General features: G+C 44.2%; 1 pseudogene; it reads right to left on the reverse strand.

Annotated features, from left to right (window-relative positions):
- Positions 1-21249, reverse strand: part of LOC142191071 (uncharacterized) — a 136522-nt pseudogene that overhangs the window by 96282 nt on the left and 18991 nt on the right.

Below are 21249 nucleotides of genomic sequence, written 5' to 3' on the forward strand. Positions count from 1 at the left end.
TAGTGGGGGTTGGTGTATTAGGCTGTTTCAGTTTGTTAAGTTCACTTTTAGGCACCGGGTAAACACTGTGTGTTCCATTACTTGTTAGCAATAAGGCTTGCTATTAGCGGGATAGCGAAACTCAACAGAGGTCCTATAAATCCGCCGCACTGGTTCACTATGCACTTCTTTTTATTTGCATCAATACATTTATCTCCCAGCTGTCTTATAGCCTTACGCCATTTCTTGAGTATATTCTTCTGTCTCTCTTTTAGAGGAATTCTACCTTTCAAAATATTTAAAGCAATTTCACCTATGGCCATTATTAAATCTACTGGCATTGCGTAAAATCGATGTCCTGAGCGGCGGGGGTGCCTTCACCAGAGTTTTTAAGAGGTGCCAGTTACGGCGTATTCTCTCAGACATCTTGTCGATACTATGCGCAGGACATAGAATGCGACTAGAGCTGTAAATTTCACTTATTAACCTTTGATTTTCTTTTGCACATAGGCAACTGGTAAATCTGGTGGAAACAAACCCGCTCTTAATCGCATATCCTCAGGAGTAGAGCCTCTTAGATCTACTAACAAATACCCGTAAGGGTTACGTGTCGCGTCTTCAAAAGCTCCTAAAAAGAAGCGTGTTTTCCCCGAGTACATCTGCCGTGCTAGCGTCATAACTTGTAATTTATCACGAGGATTATTAAAGAGGACCAAGTACTTTGTGTTTAAATTTATCGTTCTACTCTTTTTACCCTGACAAAATATGTTCTGAAATAATTAAAAAATGCTTAGATTTCTGTGATGTACGTACTTGGTGAAAGCCTTCTCTATCTCGCCATTTTGGCTCGCGCTCTCCATGAGATCTTCAACAATTGTCAAATTTACCTTGTCAGGGGGAAAAAGTTCGTCATCTATAAAAGTTGCCGGTAGACCTTCAATAAAACGTATGTTAGGAATGGTGCGAGACAGATCAGCGTATCATTTTTGCCAACATGCATAAAACAATGCAGACAATATTTTTGGGTTTGTGTGATAAATGAGTGTCAGCGTTATGTAACAATTGTTTTACAAAATAGCTTTTCCCTGAACTACTTGGCCCCGCTAAAATGTAAGAGAAGGGGTGTTGTAACCAGAATCACTGAAAGGGGATTTGACTTATCCACCAAAGGAAAAGAATATATAAAACTTTACTTTTATTAGATACTTTAAAACATGTAACAAAATGTTTAAAACATGTCCTACACCATAACCCGCTGTGCAACGACAGGTAAGTGTATAAAGAGGAAAGCTAGTAGCGCTATCTCTATTGCGCCCTACATAAACATTATCTATACCTCCCTCATCCAATACACGATGTGCACCAGAAACCTCACAGATTTAAATAAGAACGTGACCAGCAATATTGAAAAAGCTCAATGGAATGCTCCCCCACCCCTCCGAGGATACTGGCCTAACGCCACACCAACAGAGGAGGAAAGGTACCACTGGCTTGGTCACTATTCAAATTATCTGCGTGTGGGTGCTACATCTATAACTGCTTTGTCTGACCCTACGCGTTTCTTCACTCAAAGTGATTCATCAGGGGTCTCTTTTACTAGGTCCTGAACATCGGACCCTCTCCACAACACTTCGTGCAAGAAAAATCAGCGGTAGGTGTTCTGACCGCTAGCAGGACCGCCACTCGACTCCCAGCGGTGAGTTGCCCTGCTTTCTTCAAGGTATATAAACCCTACTCCACGCCCCCCCCCCCCCCACACACACACACTGCTCTCAACCAATCTCTTTCATTGGACGAGCACGCCCATGTGCGCATAGGCACATACGTCACACCAAACATTCCTTAGATTCCTCAATAGGGACACAGTGCGCATGCGCGAAGATCGGACTGGTTTTCTCCGATATTCTACCTAATACTCTATGCTCACGCATGCGCCTGGATTGAATAAAGACACTTATTTCTTTCTTGCCGTGTCAGATCCATAGCGTTTGCTAGACAACAAAAAAATCAGATACCCTCCTCCAGCATCTGTATATCTTTAGATCAAATGAGCGTCATAGCCATCCTTCAATGCATCAACTTAATCATTACTATATTCTTAACGGTGAGTATCATATCAATACATGAATGACTATGAACTTTTCAATTATTTTCAATCAAACATCACTATACGGAATGTGGTTGGTAACATTTATTATTCCTATTTATTTTATAGACGTACTCGTAGAGCCGTGGATCTAGGCTTACGGGAGAGGTAGTTGGTACACAAGGGATCTAGACAAAAAAAATATTTTTCTTTGCCCAACAGGGTCCATATAATGGTGTATTTTTCACCAATCATAGTCTATGGGTTTTACCTATCCATTCTTACATCGGGATATAGGTTAGAATGTGAAAGATTATGATTTTAAGAAATATGTTTATTCAAGTTCATAACAAGTTCATAATAATCTGGTTCATCAAAATGAACTTTGAGTGAGATAGGTCATGAGTATGCCAAAGGAGCTAGACTAACCCTCTGCTTCACCCTTTGTTTTGGGACAATATTTTCATTCTAAAAAGCACGTATAATCCATCTGTTCGTTTAATCCCTTAGGAGATAGACTCTCCATACGGTAGATCCACTGTGCTTCTTTCCTCAAAATAAAATTGTCCCAATTTCCTCCTCTAGGATGAGGTTTCACTACTTCGATAACCTGCACCCTAAGTCCAGAGGTGTCACCAGAGTGAAAGTTCACAAAGTGTCGTGCCACCGGAGTGTCTCTCCCATTTGCAATATCACAAATGTGATCCCTGATTCTTCTCCTTAGCTGCCTGATGGTCTTGCCCACATAGTTTAGTGGGCATGGACAGCTAAGAAGATAGACCACTCCCATCGTTTCACAATTGGCAAAACTTCTACATTGGAACGTGGCACCCGTTGCTGCACTTGTGAATTGAGGGTTCTTGTCCACAAACGGGCATGCAGTACATCTCCCACATTTAAATGTGCCCATAGGTCTACCTTGGGTCAACCACATTTTCTCATCACAGTGATGGGATGTATTTTTCAGCTCGATGGCCGAATTAAATATCCCCTCCAGTGTAGTGGGTAATCCAACCAGAAGGGAAAAACTGGACCGTTTAAAAATGAATTTGACTAACCCCTCAACTTCAGAACTACCTCGGTCCAGAACCCACATTTTCCCCTCATCACCCACAGCCTCGGGACTGCCCCATGCGACTTTATTACCTAAAATGAGAACTTTTCCACTATTACAGCAGTCGTGGTTAACATTGTAATAATATGTACTGTGTTTTTGGTATTCTGAATAAAATTATTATATATTTTTTTAAAAAAATAAATGCTGTGTGTTTGTGGTTTTTTGCTCGTACGCAGAATATACCATAAGTTGTGCTGAAAAGACATGTGCGGTCATGCCAATCGCTCATTGTGGCCAGGTCCTCTACATGTCAAGACATGTTTTTGCGCTACACGCCTGCGCAGAAGCACGGCCCGTAGTTGTATTAGGGGAACTTTGTACGGCCATGTCACAATATGTCTTTCCGTCTTCTGGGGTGGTTGTGTACGAGCTTGACTCATGACGCCACGCAGCGGTGCTGAAGTACATAGCTGGTTACATCAACAATAAATAGGTATATTATTTATCTTAAATAAAACTATAGACACTTTTTGCGATGGAATGAGTGATATTCCTTAAAGAAATATCATTCATGCCAGTGCAAAAGGAGAAAGCATATATAAAAAGGGGGGCGGGCACTTTTGCGCTGAAATGAATGATATTCCTTTCTATCAAAGAAATATCATTTATGCCAGCGCAAAAGGAGAGCTTATATAAAAAGGGGTGGAGCATCATAATAAAGGGGTGTGTGTGTGTGTGTGTGGGGTGTTAATTATAAAATGGCCGTAGTGACGTCAAAATAATCATATAAAAGGGGGCGTGGTCATATAATAAATGGGGCGTGGTTACATCATAAAAGGGGCGGGGCACCTGTCACTTTTTAGTTTGACGAGAAGTGGGGCTGTTACACTACTGAAACAATTTCCGAAAAGCGTTAGCTGTTCTTCTGTACAACTAAGGAGTATCACCTAGATGATTTGGACTATGTATTTTTAATAAGAACATGTTAATAAACTAAAAGATTTTTAAAGAAGCCGCTGGATGCTGGATTTCCCTTTTTCAAGCAATGTAGATTGTAAGGTGCTCGCGTCATCAGGAGGAAAATCACATTCATCTTTTCTATCTTCTCCCAATTTTATTCAGACAGTTTAGGAGGCTGCAAAATATTTCCAAGAAGCTTTATGTCATTTCTTATTCCGCAGTCTTCTTTTATAAGGCAGAAGGAAAGATTTTATAAGAAATGGCCGACTACAGCTCATATATGATTGTATACAAGTCTATGTGATATATTTTAATAAATGAAAAAGCCGCAGGAGAGAGAAGGAGATGTCCGAGGATGTCAGTGATAGCAAGAAAAGAAAGTTACCAGAGATGGAAAGATTGTGGCGGTAATGCAGATTATTATATATGGAAGGAGCAAGGAAGAGAGATCTAAGGTACATACACATCACACACAGCTCTGCTACATACACGTCACACACACAGCTCTACTACATACACGTCACACACACAGCTCTGCTACATACACGTCACACACACAGCTCTGCTACATACACGTCACACACACAGCTCTCCTATATACACGTCACACACACACAGCCCTGCTACATACACATCATACACGCACAGCTCTGCTACATATACATCACACACAGCTCTGCTACATACACGTCACACACACAGCTCTGCTACATACACATCACACACACAGCTCTCCTATATACACGTCACACACACACAGCCCTGCTACATACACATCACACACACACAGCTCTGCTACATATACATCACACACAGCTCTGCTACATACACACTTCCCTGTTTTTTCAGGGTTCATTTATTATCTAACGCATTGGCATACAATAGTTATATGTGTAGGGACCGCCCCACTTGTTGTGGGAAACGTCTGTGACTGTCATTTTTTACTGCCACTGCATATTACTTTATATATACCTTGTGTAGGTGTCTTGCAGCAATACATGGGGATCTAATTCCATCTTGGTACCCTATTTTTCTCCAATCTTATTTCCCTGTATATGCACTTGTGTTTTACATGTATGTCCAATTTTGATACTTAATAAAGCTTTTTGATATGTTATTGTAACAGTTGCTTCATTTGTTATTTTTATATATTAAGGTGTCATACTTACCTTGTTTTGCTTTGAGTTGTTTGCTATTATGGTAAGGACACTTAAACAGGTAGGGCCTGTTTATTGTCTCCCTATTAGGGGGTATAAAATACCACAACTATACCTCTTTTTTATTTGTTGTTCGGTATTTGTCTCTTATATTTGTACTGTGTTTTTCACAGAGTCGAACAATAGTGGCCCCATGGATTACAAGGCAAGAGAGAGGACGTGGCTCTCTCGATTGGACGTCATGTTTAAAGATAACTGCACAGTACAGGGTTTCACAGGCCAGAATAGTGTTCAGGAGATACAGGATAAAATCAAGGGTCTACTACATAAACGCACCAAAATATGGTGGAACAGAGCTTTTCTCCAAAATTATATTAAAAGAAAATTGATCCCTAGGGGGTTGAGAGTGCAAGTTTTTCCATCTTTCCCAATAACGAACGATGAGTTTATTAAGAAATGGGAATCTACATGTACATCATGTTCCCTTTCTTTTATGCAGTTGTTGACTGAATATAACACCTTTTCTTTGGAATTACTTGATAAAGAGATTGAGGAGTTCCAAAGTCAACTTAAAGCTATATCCACAAGCGAGACCTTATCTACTTTTAATCAACATCTAGATGAGATATTCGTGGGATGGGAGAAATCCATCTGTGATATAAAAACAAAAAAATTTAATCGAGATAGTATTGACTTTCAGACTAATAAGGTATACAGATGGCATCATACTAAACCTAATGCCATCAGGAGATCTGCATCCCAATCCTCCCTTTCTTCACTCAGTGAATCTAATAGCTCAATGAATTCAGAAATGTATTCTAGAACGAATAGTGGGAATAAACGCAAAAAGAACCAAGCAAAATGGCCATCCAAAAGACGTCCGGATACTAGGAGTACACAGAGACAAGATCAACTACAGGTGATTAACCTTTCACAACATCAACTTACCTCTTCGGAGATTTCAGTGTTATCTAAGGGGCTTAACTTTGCACCTAGTGCCAGCTTTGATAGGTTTACAGCAACAAAAGATTTGCATCTGTTTGGTCGGTCACTGGTGTTTAAAAAGTTATTCCATAGATCCGAAGCAGCTGTGGAACATGTTTCTGGTGACTCTATGTTGAGTCCGGAAGAACAAGTGGTCTTACATATTCTGGAAGACCTCTATGAGGAGTCTAATCCAGTCCCTACATCTTCCACATCTGCTGTAGTGTCAGCTGTACCAGCTTGCATTCGTAGATCGTCAAAAAAATTTCCATCACTTTCTATTTGCCCAACTGTAGACCTCTTTGTGAAATTGGTTTCACAAGAATTTCAAAAAATACCGGGGTATATTAAGAAAGACAACCTCTCTATGGAGGAAAGAGATGGCCTTAAGTTATTGAGTCAGAAAGATGATATAGTTATAAAGGCAGCCGATAAAGGAGGAAATGTAGTGGTGTGGCCTACTTCTATGTATGAAGCTGAAGCCTTTAGGCAATTATGAGACACAAAATATTATAGGAAATTAACATTCAATCCTATGTCTACCTTTTGTAGGGAACTTGAAAATATTCTCCAATCGGCCCTTGAGAGAAACATCATCTCCAGAGAAGTTTTTAATAGTCTGAGAGTTGAAGAGCCATCAGTACCGACATTTTATCTTTTACCAAAAGTACATAAGAATCCAACTGTACCTCCCGGTAGACCGATAATCTCCGGAGTAAATGGTCCATTTGAGCATGTATGCCGGTTTATCGATTTTTATTTAAAACAACTAGTTGAAACCTTACCCTCGTTTTTACGTGATACCAGTGACCTTCTGAAACAAATTGACGGTTTACCATTGGACGAAAACACACTATTAACAACTTGTGATGTAGAATCCTTATACACAAATATCCGCCATGAAGACGGTTTAAGGGCGACCAGATTTTTTCTCGGTACAAGCAACTTTCCACCGGAGTTATGTGAGTTTCTAATTACCCTATTGGAATATATCCTTACACATAATTTTTTCACCTTTAAAGGGTCCTTCTACCTGCAGCTCCAGGGAACAGCGATGGGGGCGGCATGTGCCCCCTCATATGCTAATTTGTTCCTGGGGCTGTGGGAGAGGGACCTTCTCCCAGATGATCGGGACTCGTCAATGTGCCGTGTCCAATCTTGGATGCGGTACATTGACGACATCCTGATCATCTGGGAGGGAACGAAACATGAATTTGGTGACTTTATCGCCAGATTAAATAGTAATAATTTGAATATTCATTTAACTTACCATTGTGACGAATCCAGAATTGAATTTCTGGATGTTTGTCTTTTCAGAGACACTGCACATAACCTACAAACTGAAATTTACAGGAAAGGAACTGCTGTAAACTCTCTCTTATTGGCCTCTTCATCTCACCCCCCACAGGTCATTAAAGCTATACCGATAGGACAGTTTCTTCGGATGCGACGGGTCTGTTCTACAGATCTAGGTTTTGAGAAATTTTCCCAGGACCTCAAACAACGTTTTACCGACCGGGGCTATAGCCAGCGTTCCATTAAAAAGGCTTACAGTAGAGCTAAAAAATCTTCACGATCGGACCTAATTCATTCTTCTAAGCGAGTAGAACAAAATTCACAAACAGTACGTTTTATCACACAGTATCACGCCCAATGGGATGAAATGTTTCGGATACTAAAAAAGTTTTGGCCCATTTTACAAGGCGATCCGGTCATAACTAAATACATTTCCCCTACTCCAAATGTTGTTTCTCGTAGAGCACGGAATTTAAAAGACATGCTGGTGCGGAGCCATTATGAACCAGAAGAGCCTAGGATCTTTGGGGTAGGTCCTCCAAAAAGTGGTTGTTTTCCCTGTGGCCGTTGTGTGGCCTGTACTAACATTGAGAAAGCTACAGATTTTTGTAATAGTAAAGGTGATAAAACTTACCAGATCAGACAAAGGATCAGTTGCAACACGAGATGTGTAATATATTATGCCACATGTCCATGTAAGAAAATATATATTGGCCTAACGTCTCGGGAGTTGAAAGTACGAGTGCGTGAACACGTACGAGATATTACAGCCAGTGTAGACGGAGTGACAGATAGATCCAAACCGATTGCTAGACATTTCTTTCTCTGTCATGACAGTGATTCTACATTGCTACGCGTCCGTGGTATTGACTGTGTAATAAACAACATTCGGGGTGGAAATCTCAAAAAAAGATTAGCGCAAGTGGAATCCAAATGGATATGGAGACTTGGCACCCTTGTCCCTGATGGCCTCAATGAGACCCTTGGTTTTGCTTCCTTTTTATAAACATCTCCTGAACACTATCTGGTATTTCTTTTAATAATTTTTATATTGGGGTTTTCCTTTTGGGTTTGGTTTTTTGTGTTTTTCTTTTAATACATGTTCTAATACTATTTTTCGTTAGTTATAGGTATATGGTATATGCCGGTAATCATGAGTGATATGGGTTATGGACGAGGCCGCTGTATGCTGTCGTTTCTTCTTATCTCATCACAATGGATTAAAGAAACTCTTTTTCTTCATCCATATGTTTTTATTTTTTCTGGATGTATTCACACCCGCTTTCGTTTGTGGTGCATATACATTGTTCTATATTTTTCATAATAAAATTTTTTTGTATATTATTTTTTATACATGATATGTTATGTGTTTAATTTGACTTTTGTCATGATATATAGGTTATTACTCTTCTTGTTCACTACACTTTTATGGTTAATATACTTTAGACTATATATATCAATACTCACTATCAAGTTATGCACTGCAGAATTCTTAATTAACATCCTTTATGTGACCTCTTATGGATCGCTATTACTAATAAGAATTCTGATGTTCTATTTTCACTATAAGGCCACATTGTTTTTAAATTAGCATCTCGCATAAGAGGTTTTTGTAACTCTTGATTTGTTATGGGTAATTATTATAATTGTACACATTTTGGATACACTATTTATACTTTTCCTTTAAATGCGTCCTGGTCCAATTCCTCTATTCACTAATAAACCGATGGATTCAACTTTGTGGGCCTTATACTCTTATGGAACGCCGTATGTCCAGTGCGCATGCTCTTTCTGACGTCAGGGGTCACGTGACGCGGCCGATTGATAGCGAGGTCTGGTACAGTTATGCGTACTACTCCAGCCTCGTCTTCGACCGTGCGATCATGTGACGCTCTGGGCGGAGGATCGTTTGCACGCGCCATCACGGACATCCGGCACTGTAGTTCCTGCTACATCGATTGCCATTCGCACATGTTGAATCTGATTGGCGCAATATTCTATATGCCGGCATATATATACCAGCCCTTTATATCCCTTTCCGACACACCCCCCTGACGAAGGCTGCGTGCCGAAACGCGCGTCGGGCCATTGGAGAGTAGGGACCGGTCCCCTGGTTGCTCACATCACACCACCCACATGGGTAAGTGTTATACACTTTGGTATTCTGTGCTGCTTGTGGTATTGAAATTGCTCCGTACGGCTACTTGTGGCTCAGGACACACTTCCCTGTTTTTTCAGGGTTCATTTATTATCTAACGCATTGGCATACAATAGTTATATGTGTAGGGACCGCCCCACTTGTTGTGGGAAACGTCTGTGACTGTCATTTTTTAGTGCCACTGCATATTACTTTATATATACCTTGTGTAGGTGTCTTGCAGCAATACATGGGGATCTAATTCCATCTTGGTACCCTATTTTTCTCCAATCTTATTTCCCTGTATATGCACTTGTGTTTTACATGTATGTCCAATTTTGATACTTAATAAAGCTTTTTGATATGTTATTGTAACAGTCGCTTCATTTGTTATTTTTATATATTAAGGTGTCATACTTACCTTGTTTTGCTTTGAGTTGTTTACATACACATCATACACGCACAGCTCTGCTACATACACATCACACACACAGCTCTGCTACATAGACGTCTGCAAAATATACAATATTTGGTGAAATCACGTGTTGAGAATCCTTAAGAGAGAGGACTAAGCTCCTTATTATAAAAAAACATGTAGATTTATTATAGACTTCAAGGAAAAATGGAAACAGGGAAACCTTCCGGAATAACAGAAATCTCAGTCAATGTCTCATTAGCTTACATCATCAGAGAGGCTCATAGTTCGGATTCTTCATCTGGATATCTTGTAGAGTTCCAGCTTGGCTCATGCTCGATCATCTGGTTGATGGACTCTGGGCTGGTCACGACATCTTGTCCAGGATGACAGAGAAGAGATAGCGGCAGACCCGCCATAGACTCCCCAAGCATGACGACTACCAGAAATATGTGTGGGTGTCACTCATCTATGTTCATTAACCCTATATGCCAGGAATATTGTAATCCTATTAATATTATAAATGTGAAAGTTTGTTGGTTTGTGAGTTTGTGTTTGGATGTTTGTTCCTCAATCACGCAAAACCCGCTCGACCGATTTGGCTGAAATTTTCCACAAACATAGTCACTACACCCGATTGCGTAATAGGCTACTTTTCGTCACAATAGCGCACATACGTTTGTGCCAGGACTCCCACAAAACCCAAACTCACATCACCATCTCTGCAATCTCACACACTTTGGACCATAGCAAGCCCCAAAATTCCTATTACCCTCTACAGCCTCGCCTCTAACCCCACACAATCTCGTATACATACTTTACCACTTTGCCCCTCACCTTAACGATACTCCAGGAGGCTCTCTTTAACGCTCCGGAGCAGCCATGTTTACCGACCCCCACCGCTCTGACAATCCGCGACACCGCCCACCCATGTCAATACCCCTAGGCGGTCTAATAAATGCAAAAAAAAAAAGTTTAAAAAAAGTAAAAAAAATATAAAAAAAACATAAAAAGGATTAAAAATTCAAATCACCCCCCTTTCCCTAGAACACATATAAAAGTAGTTAAAAACTGTGAAACACATACATGTTAGGAATCCCTGTGTCCGAAATCGCCCACTCTACAAAGCTATACAAATATTTTTCCTGTTCGGTAAACGCCGTAGCGGGAAAAATGGTCAAAAGTGCCAAACCGCCATTTTTTCACTGTTTTGATTCTGATAAAAATTTGAATAAAAAGTGATCAAAGCAATAACATTTCCCGAAAATGGTAGAACTACAAAGTACACCCGGTCCCGCAAAAAAAAGATGCCCTATACATCCCCGTACACGCACGTATAAAAAAGTTACAGCTGTCAGAATATGGCGACTTTTCAAAAAAAATTTTTTTAACACAGTTTTGGATTTTTTTGAAGGGGTCAAAATGTAAATAAAACCATATAAATTTGGTATCCCCGGAATCGTAACGAAACACAGAATACAGGGGACATATCATTTTGGTTGCACAGTGAACGCCGTAAAACCAAAGCCCGTAAGAAAGTTGCAGAAATGCATTTTTTCTTCAAATCCACCCCATTCTGAATTTTTTCCCTGCTTCCCAGTACATTATATAGAATAAATAATAGTGGCATCAGGAAGAAAAATTTGTCCCGCAAAAATTAAGACCTCATATGGCTCTGGGAGTGGAGAAATTAAAAAGTTAGGGGGTTTAAAAGGACAGGAGTCAAGAATGAAAAACAAAAATCAAAAAATGCCATCGGCGGGAAAGAGTTAACTTCAAATCCCTCTGTCCCAAAGTCACCATGTACAGTTTCTCACAACACCGTATATATAGCAGCTCTAAAACAAATTAACTTCAACACAAAAGTCTCACGTATTCTCTGAATTAAAGCAAAAACAAGATACACAGTTACATTTCATACCCCATACCTTATACACACTACGAAAACCTTACCCGCGCCTGTATATACCCACTGCTACAATCACCGCAGACGAAGTCGCGGGTACCAGCTTGTATCATAATATTTAACAACGTCACACACAGACAGCTCCGCTACATACACATCACACACACAGCTCTACTACACACACAGAGCTCTGCCACATACACGTCACCCGCAGACGGCGTTGCTACATATACGGCAAACACACAACTCTACTACACACAAAGAGCTCGACTACTTACATGTCACCCACAGACGGCTCCGCTACATACACGTCACACACAGATGATTTTGCTGCATACACGTTGCCCCACTAGGAGACCTGAATCAGCAACGCACTGATCACTGGTTCAGCACTATACAAGTGTATTGCAGTATATAGTGGAAGTCAGTATATGCAGATGCAGGATGACTTCCTCAGTTCTGGACAGGAGCAACCAGGTGCTGGGGGAAATACAGAAGATGCAGATCGGCACCCTCCCCCGCATCTTGAGGGTTAAGGAGCAGAGTGTCAGTTACAGCCAACACCGGTGCCCAATGGTGCCTGCGGAATTCAGTATCATTAGCAAACAATTAAGATGCTGCAGGCGCTATTGACCATGGCATCTTAAGGGTTAAACAGTGGGGATCGGTGTTATCAAAGCCCCGGATATTGCAACAGGAGCCTGGCTGTCAGATACAGCTGTGCTCCATGATGATCGTACAGGCTCTGCTTCTAAGCCCGCTCAACCACTATCACGTACGTGGAGATGGTGTAACTACCCACATTCGTCCGCGCACATGTAAGTAAGAATGCATCAGGGGGTTAATGTAAAATAAATAATTTAACCTAAAAAACAAAAAAAACCAAAACTGTGAATGTAAGTTCCTTCTTACAACCTAGACTTCAGGTTGAAAATCCACTTACAATTTGCTTCTCCCGTTTGTGAATTCTTTGATGCTTAACAAGGACTGATTTCTGAGCAAAACATTTTCCACATTTTGGGCATCAATAAGGCTTCTCTCCTGTGTGAGTTCTTTGATGCCTAACAAGCTCTGATGTCTGAGAAAAACATTTCCCACATTCTGGGCATGAATATGGCTTCTCTTCTGTGTGAATTATTTGATGCCTATCAAGGCCTGATTTCCGAGTAAAACATTTCCCACATTCTGGGCATGAATATGGCTTCTCTTCTGTGTGAATTCTTTGATGCCTATCAAGGCCTGATTTCCGAGTAAAACATTTCCCACATTCTGGGCATGAATTTGGCTTCTCTCCTGTGTGAATTCTTTGATGCGTAACAAGGTCTGATTTCCGAGTAAAACATTTCCCACATTCTGAGCATGAATATGGCTTCTCCCCTGTGTGAGTTCTTTGATGCATAAGAAATTGGAATTTAGAGATAAAACATTTCGCACATTCTGGGCATGAATATGGCTTCTCTCCTGAGTGAATTCCTTGATGCATATCAAGGCCTGATTTCCGAGTAAAACATTTCCCACATTCTGGGCATGAATATGGCTTCTCTCCTATGTGAATTCTTTGATGCTTAACAAGGTCTGATTTCCGAGTAAAACATTTCCCACATTCTGGGCATGAATATGGCTTCTCTCCTGTGTGAATTCTTTGATGCTTAATATGGTCTGACTTCCGAGGAAAACATTTCCCACATTCTGGGCATGAATATGGCTTCTCCCCTGTGTGAGACTTTTGATGTTCAAAAAGAATTGATTTCTGAGTAAAACATTTCCCACATTCTCGGCATAAATATGGCTTCTCCCCTGTGTGAGTTCTTTGATGTTGAACAAGATGTGATTTCCGAGTAAAACATTTCCCACATTCTGAGCATGAATATGGCTTCTCCCCTGTGTGAGTTCTTTGATGTTCAACAAGATGTGATTTCTGAGTATAACACTTCCCACATTCTGGGCATGAATATGGCTTCTCTCCTGTGTGAGTTCTCTGATGTATAACACCTGTTTTGCATCTTTTATTTTGCTTAACAGACACTGATGAACTAGAAGATCGATCTTTCTTCTGAAGGACTGAGGGTATATCTGGGGTAATGGCATGTTCTTCATATGGATCTTGTGTGATACCATGATCTTCTGCTTTATAATCTGTAGATATCAGATGTCCCTCTGAGCTCCTGGTACAGTCATCTGACAAGAAGAAAACTGATATTACTCTTTGAATAACATAACCTTATAAGTATATTCCCCACTGACCTGTCGCTGCCTGAAACGCTTCAGACCGTGTAAAGAAGTGAAGTCAGTGGCACAGGCAGCAAACGACGGCAGCGCAGCCTACTTCATTAGTATTCACTGTGCTGAGACGGAGGTCAGTGATAGTGACTAGTAATGAAGCGGGGCAGGAGACGCCACCACTGCTCTAGGTCACTGTACAGGTGACCACAATCCATGGCTGCTTATATATGGCCATTTCTGTGGAATAATACTGTAGGATGCCATAAATCTTCCTGTATTACACCCCATACACACAGTAGAATCCAAACCACATCTGGGGAGTCCTGGTGTGTGGACAGAGTTCAGGCTGGGAAATGTGACTGATGTACAGACCAGATTTTCCAGTCCGGATTCCATAGTGTGATTGGGGTCTAAGGTGAGGATTACACAGTTTTAAACTCCATCAGATTCCTTACTGGCCAGGCGGGATTTTCTGTTGCAGGGTGAGAGTACAGGATGCGGCACAGTCAGATCCAGAGACATTAGTGACAGACAGGGACTGAATTCATTCTGTACATACAAATAATGGAAGTCCATGTGTATATAGTCATGTCTATTACCTGCTGATGTGAGGGGCTGCTGGTCCTCCATCATCACCTCCTTGTACAGATCCTTGTGTCCTTCTAAATACTCCCACTCCTCCATGGAGAAATAGACAGCGACATCCTGACACCTTATAGGAACCTGACAACACAATGATACAGTCATCACCCCGACCCCTCCAGTTACTGTATAATGTCCCAGCATTCCCAGCAGTGTCACCTCTCCAGTCAGCAGCTCCAGCATCTTGTTGGTGAGTTCTAGGATCTTCTGTCCATTGATCTCCTCCTGTATCAGGGGGTGAGGTGGAGGCCCCGGGATTGGGCTCAGGGTTCCTCCATATCCATCATACACAGGAGCCTGACAGCGCCCACTAGAGGTCTTCTTCACTACTGTGTAATCCTGGTTATGGGGAGACACATTAATAAATCTCACTACATACATGTCCAGAGTCCATCACCTCTCCAGTCATATCATCTGTTATTACTATAGATAAGAATGATGTCATGATGACATCATCAGAATCTCTCACCTCTCCAGTAAGCTGGTAGATGATCTCTAGGGTGAGATTTAATAGACTTTCCGCCATCTTGTTCCTGTCTCTTTCCATCCTTGATGGATCAATCAGGAATATTCTCTTCTATAGAAGATACTGAGAGGATTCTATATTGTAGGAACCTGAATGGAGAGAAGATGAGACAATGTAATCACTACACGGAATCCCATGGAATAAATAGAAGAGTTGAGTCCCATTATTATCACCACCTCCTACTTCTGACGTCGGCAGCGTGTAGCTCAGGAAGGGAGTGACTTGTTGTGGGCCGGCTTGGTGGGTATATAAGGTGTGTGATAGGCTGAACAGAATCTCATTGGGAGTATTTGACCAGCTTTAACCCCTTAAGTACCCAGCCCAAAAGTGCTTTATGGACCAGGCCTCTTTATTTCAAAACTGACATGTGTCACTTTAAATGGCAATAACTTTGAGACGCTTTAAGTTACACAAGTGATTTTGAGATTATTTTTTCGTAACACATTATACTTCATGTTAGGAGAAAGGTGCCAACGGGAATCTGTAGGTTTGTGACTCACTGAAATGAGCAGAATCTTACATGATGGTATAGAGGACGTAGAGAATGGGCCCCGCTGTAGGGACATGAGAGGAATGAGTGTCCCGGAGAATGTTCCATCCAGAGATCTAACACCGATACAGGGGCTTGTAAAAGTATTCACACCCCTATAGCAATACTTTGTAGAGCCGCCTTTGGCTACAATTCCGGCTACAAGTCTTTTGGGCTCGGTCTCTACCAGCTTTGCAGATCTAGAGATGAGATTTCTGCCCCTTCTTCTTCTTTGCAGCCAGATTGGATGGAGCGTCTGTGAACAGCAATTTTCATGTCTTGCCACAGATGCTCAATGGGATTTAGGTCTGGACTGTGACTGGGCCGTTCTAAGAGCGGAATATTCTGTGATCGAAACCATTCACTGGAGCTCGGGCTGGAGGTTTAGGGTCATTGCTGGAAGGTGAATCTTCTGCCCAGTCTCAAGTCTATTGTAATCTCCAACAGGGCCACAGGGAGGACATTATACTGTGTGGGGGCCATAAGGAGGACATTATAGTGTGTGGGGGCCACAAGGAGGACATTATAGTGTGTGGGGGCCACAAGGAGGACATTATAGTGTGTGGGGGCCACGAGGAGGACATTATAGTGTGTGGGGGCCACAAGGAGGACATTATAGTGTGTGGGAGCCACAAGGAGGACATTATAGTGTGTGGGGGCCACAAGGAGGACATTATAGTGTGTGGGGGCCACAAGGAGGACATTATAGTGTGTGGGGGCCACAAGGAGGACATTATACTGTGTGGGGGCCACAAGGAGGACATTATAGTGTGTGGGGGCCACAAGGAGGACATTATAGTGTGTGGGGGCCACAAGGAGGACATTATAGTGTGTGGGGGCCACAAGGAGGACATTATAGTGTGTGGGGGCCACAAGGAGGACATTATAGTGTGTGGGGGCCACAAGGAGGACATTATAGTGTGTGGGGGCCACAAGGAGGACATTATAGTGTGTGGGGGCCACAAGGAGGACATTATAGTGTGTGGGGGCCACAAGGAGGGCATTATAGTGTGTGGGGGCCACAGGGAGGGCATTATAGTGTGTGGGGGCCACAGGGAGGACATTATAGTGTGGGGGGCCACAAGGAGGACATTATAGTGTGTGGGGGGCCACAAGGAGGACATACGTGCTGTATTATGCCCCATAGTGGCCACTGAATGTATGAGAAGGGCTGAGAGCGAGCACTTACCTCCTCGGGCACAGCAGCCGTCTGCTCACAGGACCTGTGATGATGTCATAGGGGTGGGAGGAGTCAAGGAGTCACATGATCAGGTCCTGCTGTTATCACTTAATCCGTGCAGAAGATATTAAATCCTACTGAGCTAAAGGACTTGTGATGATGTCACCTGTGTGGGAGGAGTTACAGAATCACATGACCAGTTATGATCTGGTAGGTGCGATGACACCGGAAAGGGCGGGATCTCCCGGTGTGGGCGGGGTCTCTCCTATATAGATGATGCAGGCGTTGAGCTTGTGTAGATGAGAACAGATGGCAGTGAGGAATGGAGGATTGAAGGGGAGAGATAGGAGGGGTGCACTTACATAGGACTGTGTCCTGGGGGGGAGGGGTGCACTTACATAGGACTGTGTCTTGGAGGGGGAGGGATGTACTTACATAGGACTGTGTCCTGGGGGGGAGGGGTGCACTTACATAGGACTGTGTTCTGGAGGGGGAGGGGTGTACTTACATAGGACTGTGTTCTGGAAGGGGAGGGGTGTACTTACATAGGACTGTGTTCTGGAGGGGTGTACTTACATAGGACTGTGTTCTGGAGGGGGAGGGGTGTACTTACATAGGACTGTGTCCTGGAGGGGGAGGGATGTACTTACATAGGACTGTGTCCTGGAGGGGGAGGGGTGTACTTACATAGGACTGTGTCCTGGAGGGGAAGGGGTGCACTTACATAGGACTGTGTCCTGGGGGGGAGGGGTGCACTTACATAGGACTGTGTCCTGGGGGAGGGGTGCACTTACATAGGACTGTGTCCTGGGGGGGAGGGGTGCACTTACATAGGACTGTGTCCTGGGGGAGGGGTGCACTTACATAGGACTGTGTCCTGGGGGGGGAGGGGTGCACTTACATAGGACTGTGTCCTGGGGGAGGGGTGCACTTACATAGGACTGTGTCCTGGGGGGGAGGGGTGCACTTACATAGGACTGTGTCTTGGAGGGGGAGGGATGTACTTACATAGGACTGTGTCCTGGGGGGGAGGGGTGCTCTTACATAGGACTGTGTCCTGGGGGGGGAGGGGTGCTCTTATATAGGACTGTGTCCTGGGGGGGAGGGGTGCACTTACATAGGACTGTGTCCTGGGGGGAGGGGTGCACTTACATAGGACTGTGTTCTGGAGGGGGAGGGGTGTACTTACATAGGACTGTGTTCTGGAGGGGGAGGGATGTACTTACATAGGACTGTGTCCTGGGGGGGGAGGGGTGCACTTACATAGGACTGTGTCCTGGGGGGGAGGGGTGCACTTACATAGGACTGTGTTCTGGAGGGGGAGGGATGTACTTACATAGGACTGTGTCCTGGGGGGGGGGAGGGGTGCACTTACATAGGACTGTGTCCTGGGGGGGAGGGGTGCACTTACATAGGACTGTGTCTTGGAGGGGGAGGGATGTACTTACATAGGACTGTGTCCTGGGGGGGAGGGGTGCTCTTACATAGGACTGTGTCCTGGGGGGGAGGGGTGCACTTACATAGGACTGTGTCCTGGGGGGGGAGGGGTGCACTTACATAGGACTGTGTCCTGGGGGGGAGGGGTGCACTTACATAGGACTGTGTCCTGGGGGGGAGGGGTGCACTTACATAGGACTGTGTCCTGGGGGGAGGGGTGCACTTACATAGGACTGTGTCCTGGAGGGGGAGGGGTGCACTTACATAGGACTGTGTCCTGGAGGGGGAGGGGTGCACTTACATAGGACTGTGTCCTGGAGGGGGAGGGTGCACTTTCATAGGACTGTGTCCTGGAGGGGGAGGGATGTACTTACGTAGGACTGTGTCCTGGAGGGGGAGGGATGTACTTACATAGGACTGTGTCTTGGAGGGGGAGGGATGTACTTACATAGGACTGTGTTCTGGAGGGGGAGGGGTGCACTTACATAGGACTGTGTCCTGGAGGGGGAGGGGTGTACTTACATAGGACTGTGTCCTGGAGGGAGGGGTGTATTTACATAAGACTGTGTCCTGGATGGGGAGGGGTGCACTTACATAGGACTGTGTCCTGGAGGGGGAGGGTTGCACTTACATAGGGGTGCACTTACATAGGACTGTGTCCTGGGGGGGGGAGGGATGTACTTACATAGGGGTGCACTTACATAGGACTGTGTCCTGGGGGGGAGGGATGTACTTACATAGGACTGTGTCCTGGACGGGGAGGGGTGCACTTACATAGGACTGTGTCCTTGGGGGGGAGGGGTGCACTTACATAGGACTGTGTCCTGGGGGGGAGGTATGTACTTACATAGGACTGTCCTGGACGGGGAGGGGTGCACTTACATAGGACTGTGTCTTGGAGGGGCTGGGGGCTTGGGTTGATGTTTAAGGTTGGGATAGGAGTCGTTGACATTGAGGTAGACAGGGTCCTTGTGGTACTGCTGGGGGGAAGGGGGAGGGAGTTCTTGAGGTGTTTCTGGCATATAAAGGGGGGTCCTCTGGCGTTTCAGGTTCCTGGGACGCTGCTTGTGTGTCAGAGGGGGTTCTTTAAGTGGTCGCAAGGCACTGTGTGCATGTTTGGGGATCCCTATAGTGCTACCTGGGTGCGTGTGGAGGTTCTGCATCTGTTGGAGGGGTCTGGCACCTGGGGTGTTGCCACCAATATATTGGGGTGCTGTATGCTTAGTGGGAGGGGGGCTCCAGTCGCTGGGGGGCTGCCATTCGTATACTGGTGGAGAGGTGTGTTCTGGACCTTGGGGCGGCTGACGCTTGTCTACTGTTGTGATCCAGACCCTGGGGGGCTGCTCCTTGTGTGCTGGGGGGATTCAGATCCTGGGGGGCCACCTGCGTGCTAGCGGTTCCGGTCCCTAGGGGCTGCTGTCTGTGTGTTGTGGGGGGAGGAGGTCAGGTCCCTGGTGGGTTGTCATTTGTGTCGGTGGGGGGGGTCCCTGTAGGTGCTGCTGCTTTTCTAGTGTGTGTGGATTCCCTGGGATGTTGCTGAATGTGTGGGGGAGGGGGTTGCTTGGGTGTAATCAGAGTTGTGGAGCTGTGTGAGTCCCGTAGCTCTGGTTACATAGCGCAGGGACGCTGAAGTTATAACATACAGTAGTGTCCTCCTGAACCCCTGTGATAAATATATTCCACTCCCCCTGCATTATAAGTAGAATGGCCCCCACATCCCTTTATGTGCAGGGTGTGAGCTGTATGCATAAACATTGTGCACTGCTCACTCTCCAACCCTGCAGTGATCACCAGCACCAAACTGATGCTCATTGCTGTATACAGAGGTTACCCACAGAGGTTACATTATTTGTATAGCAGGCTGACTATGGTTAGGGCTAAGGCCCCAATGTAGCGTCCCGCAACAAAAAAGCGCTGGGGGAAAAACCATGACAGTGATTTGCACAAGTTTCCTTTGCGGACTTTCTGCTCTAATTATACCCATAGGGAAGCCGCCGCCATTTCCGTAGGTACAAATAACATGCTGCTAAATTGCAGTGAGTCCGCTGCATAAAATAAGATGATCCTTTAATAATCCCACTGTGGGGAAATTTCTGTGTGTTTCAGCAGCCTGGTAATACACATACAGGATGATAACAGTAATATATTACAGAAGGAGACAGACAGGCCGAGAAAAATACTAGCAATCAGTAGCAGCTAAGGGAAAAAGAAGGAAGACTTCAGGATCATTTAGCCCTCTCTTTGCTTGGTCTGATGTAGATTATACAGCCTGACCACTTTTGGGAGGAAGAACCTGCGATAGTGCTCCTTCTGACACTTGGGGTGAAGCAGTCAGTCACCAACAGTACTGCCCAGTGCTATCACTGTCTCATACATGGGGTGGGATTTATTCTCCCGCATGGAGCTCACCACAGACAGTATCCTTCTGTTACCCACCACCTGTACTGGGTCCAGGGGGCTCCCCAGGACAGAGCTGGCCCTCCTGATCAGCCTGTCAAGTCTATTTCTGTCCCTGGTTGATATACTGCTCCCCCAGCAGGCCACACCGAAAAAGATGGCTGAAGCAACCACAGAGTTGAAAAAGGCCCTAAGAAGTGACCCCTGGACTCTGAAGGCCCTCAGCCCCCTGAGTAGGTAGAGTCTGCTGTGACACTTTATGTGCAACGCCTCCAGGTGATCAGCCCAGTCCAACTTATTATTGAGGAGCACACCTAGATACTTATAGGTTTTGTCTA

The sequence above is a fragment of the Leptodactylus fuscus genome, chromosome 1 (assembly GCF_031893055.1).
Source record: "Leptodactylus fuscus isolate aLepFus1 chromosome 1, aLepFus1.hap2, whole genome shotgun sequence".
In the NCBI taxonomy this organism is placed as follows: Eukaryota; Metazoa; Chordata; class Amphibia; order Anura; family Leptodactylidae; genus Leptodactylus; species Leptodactylus fuscus.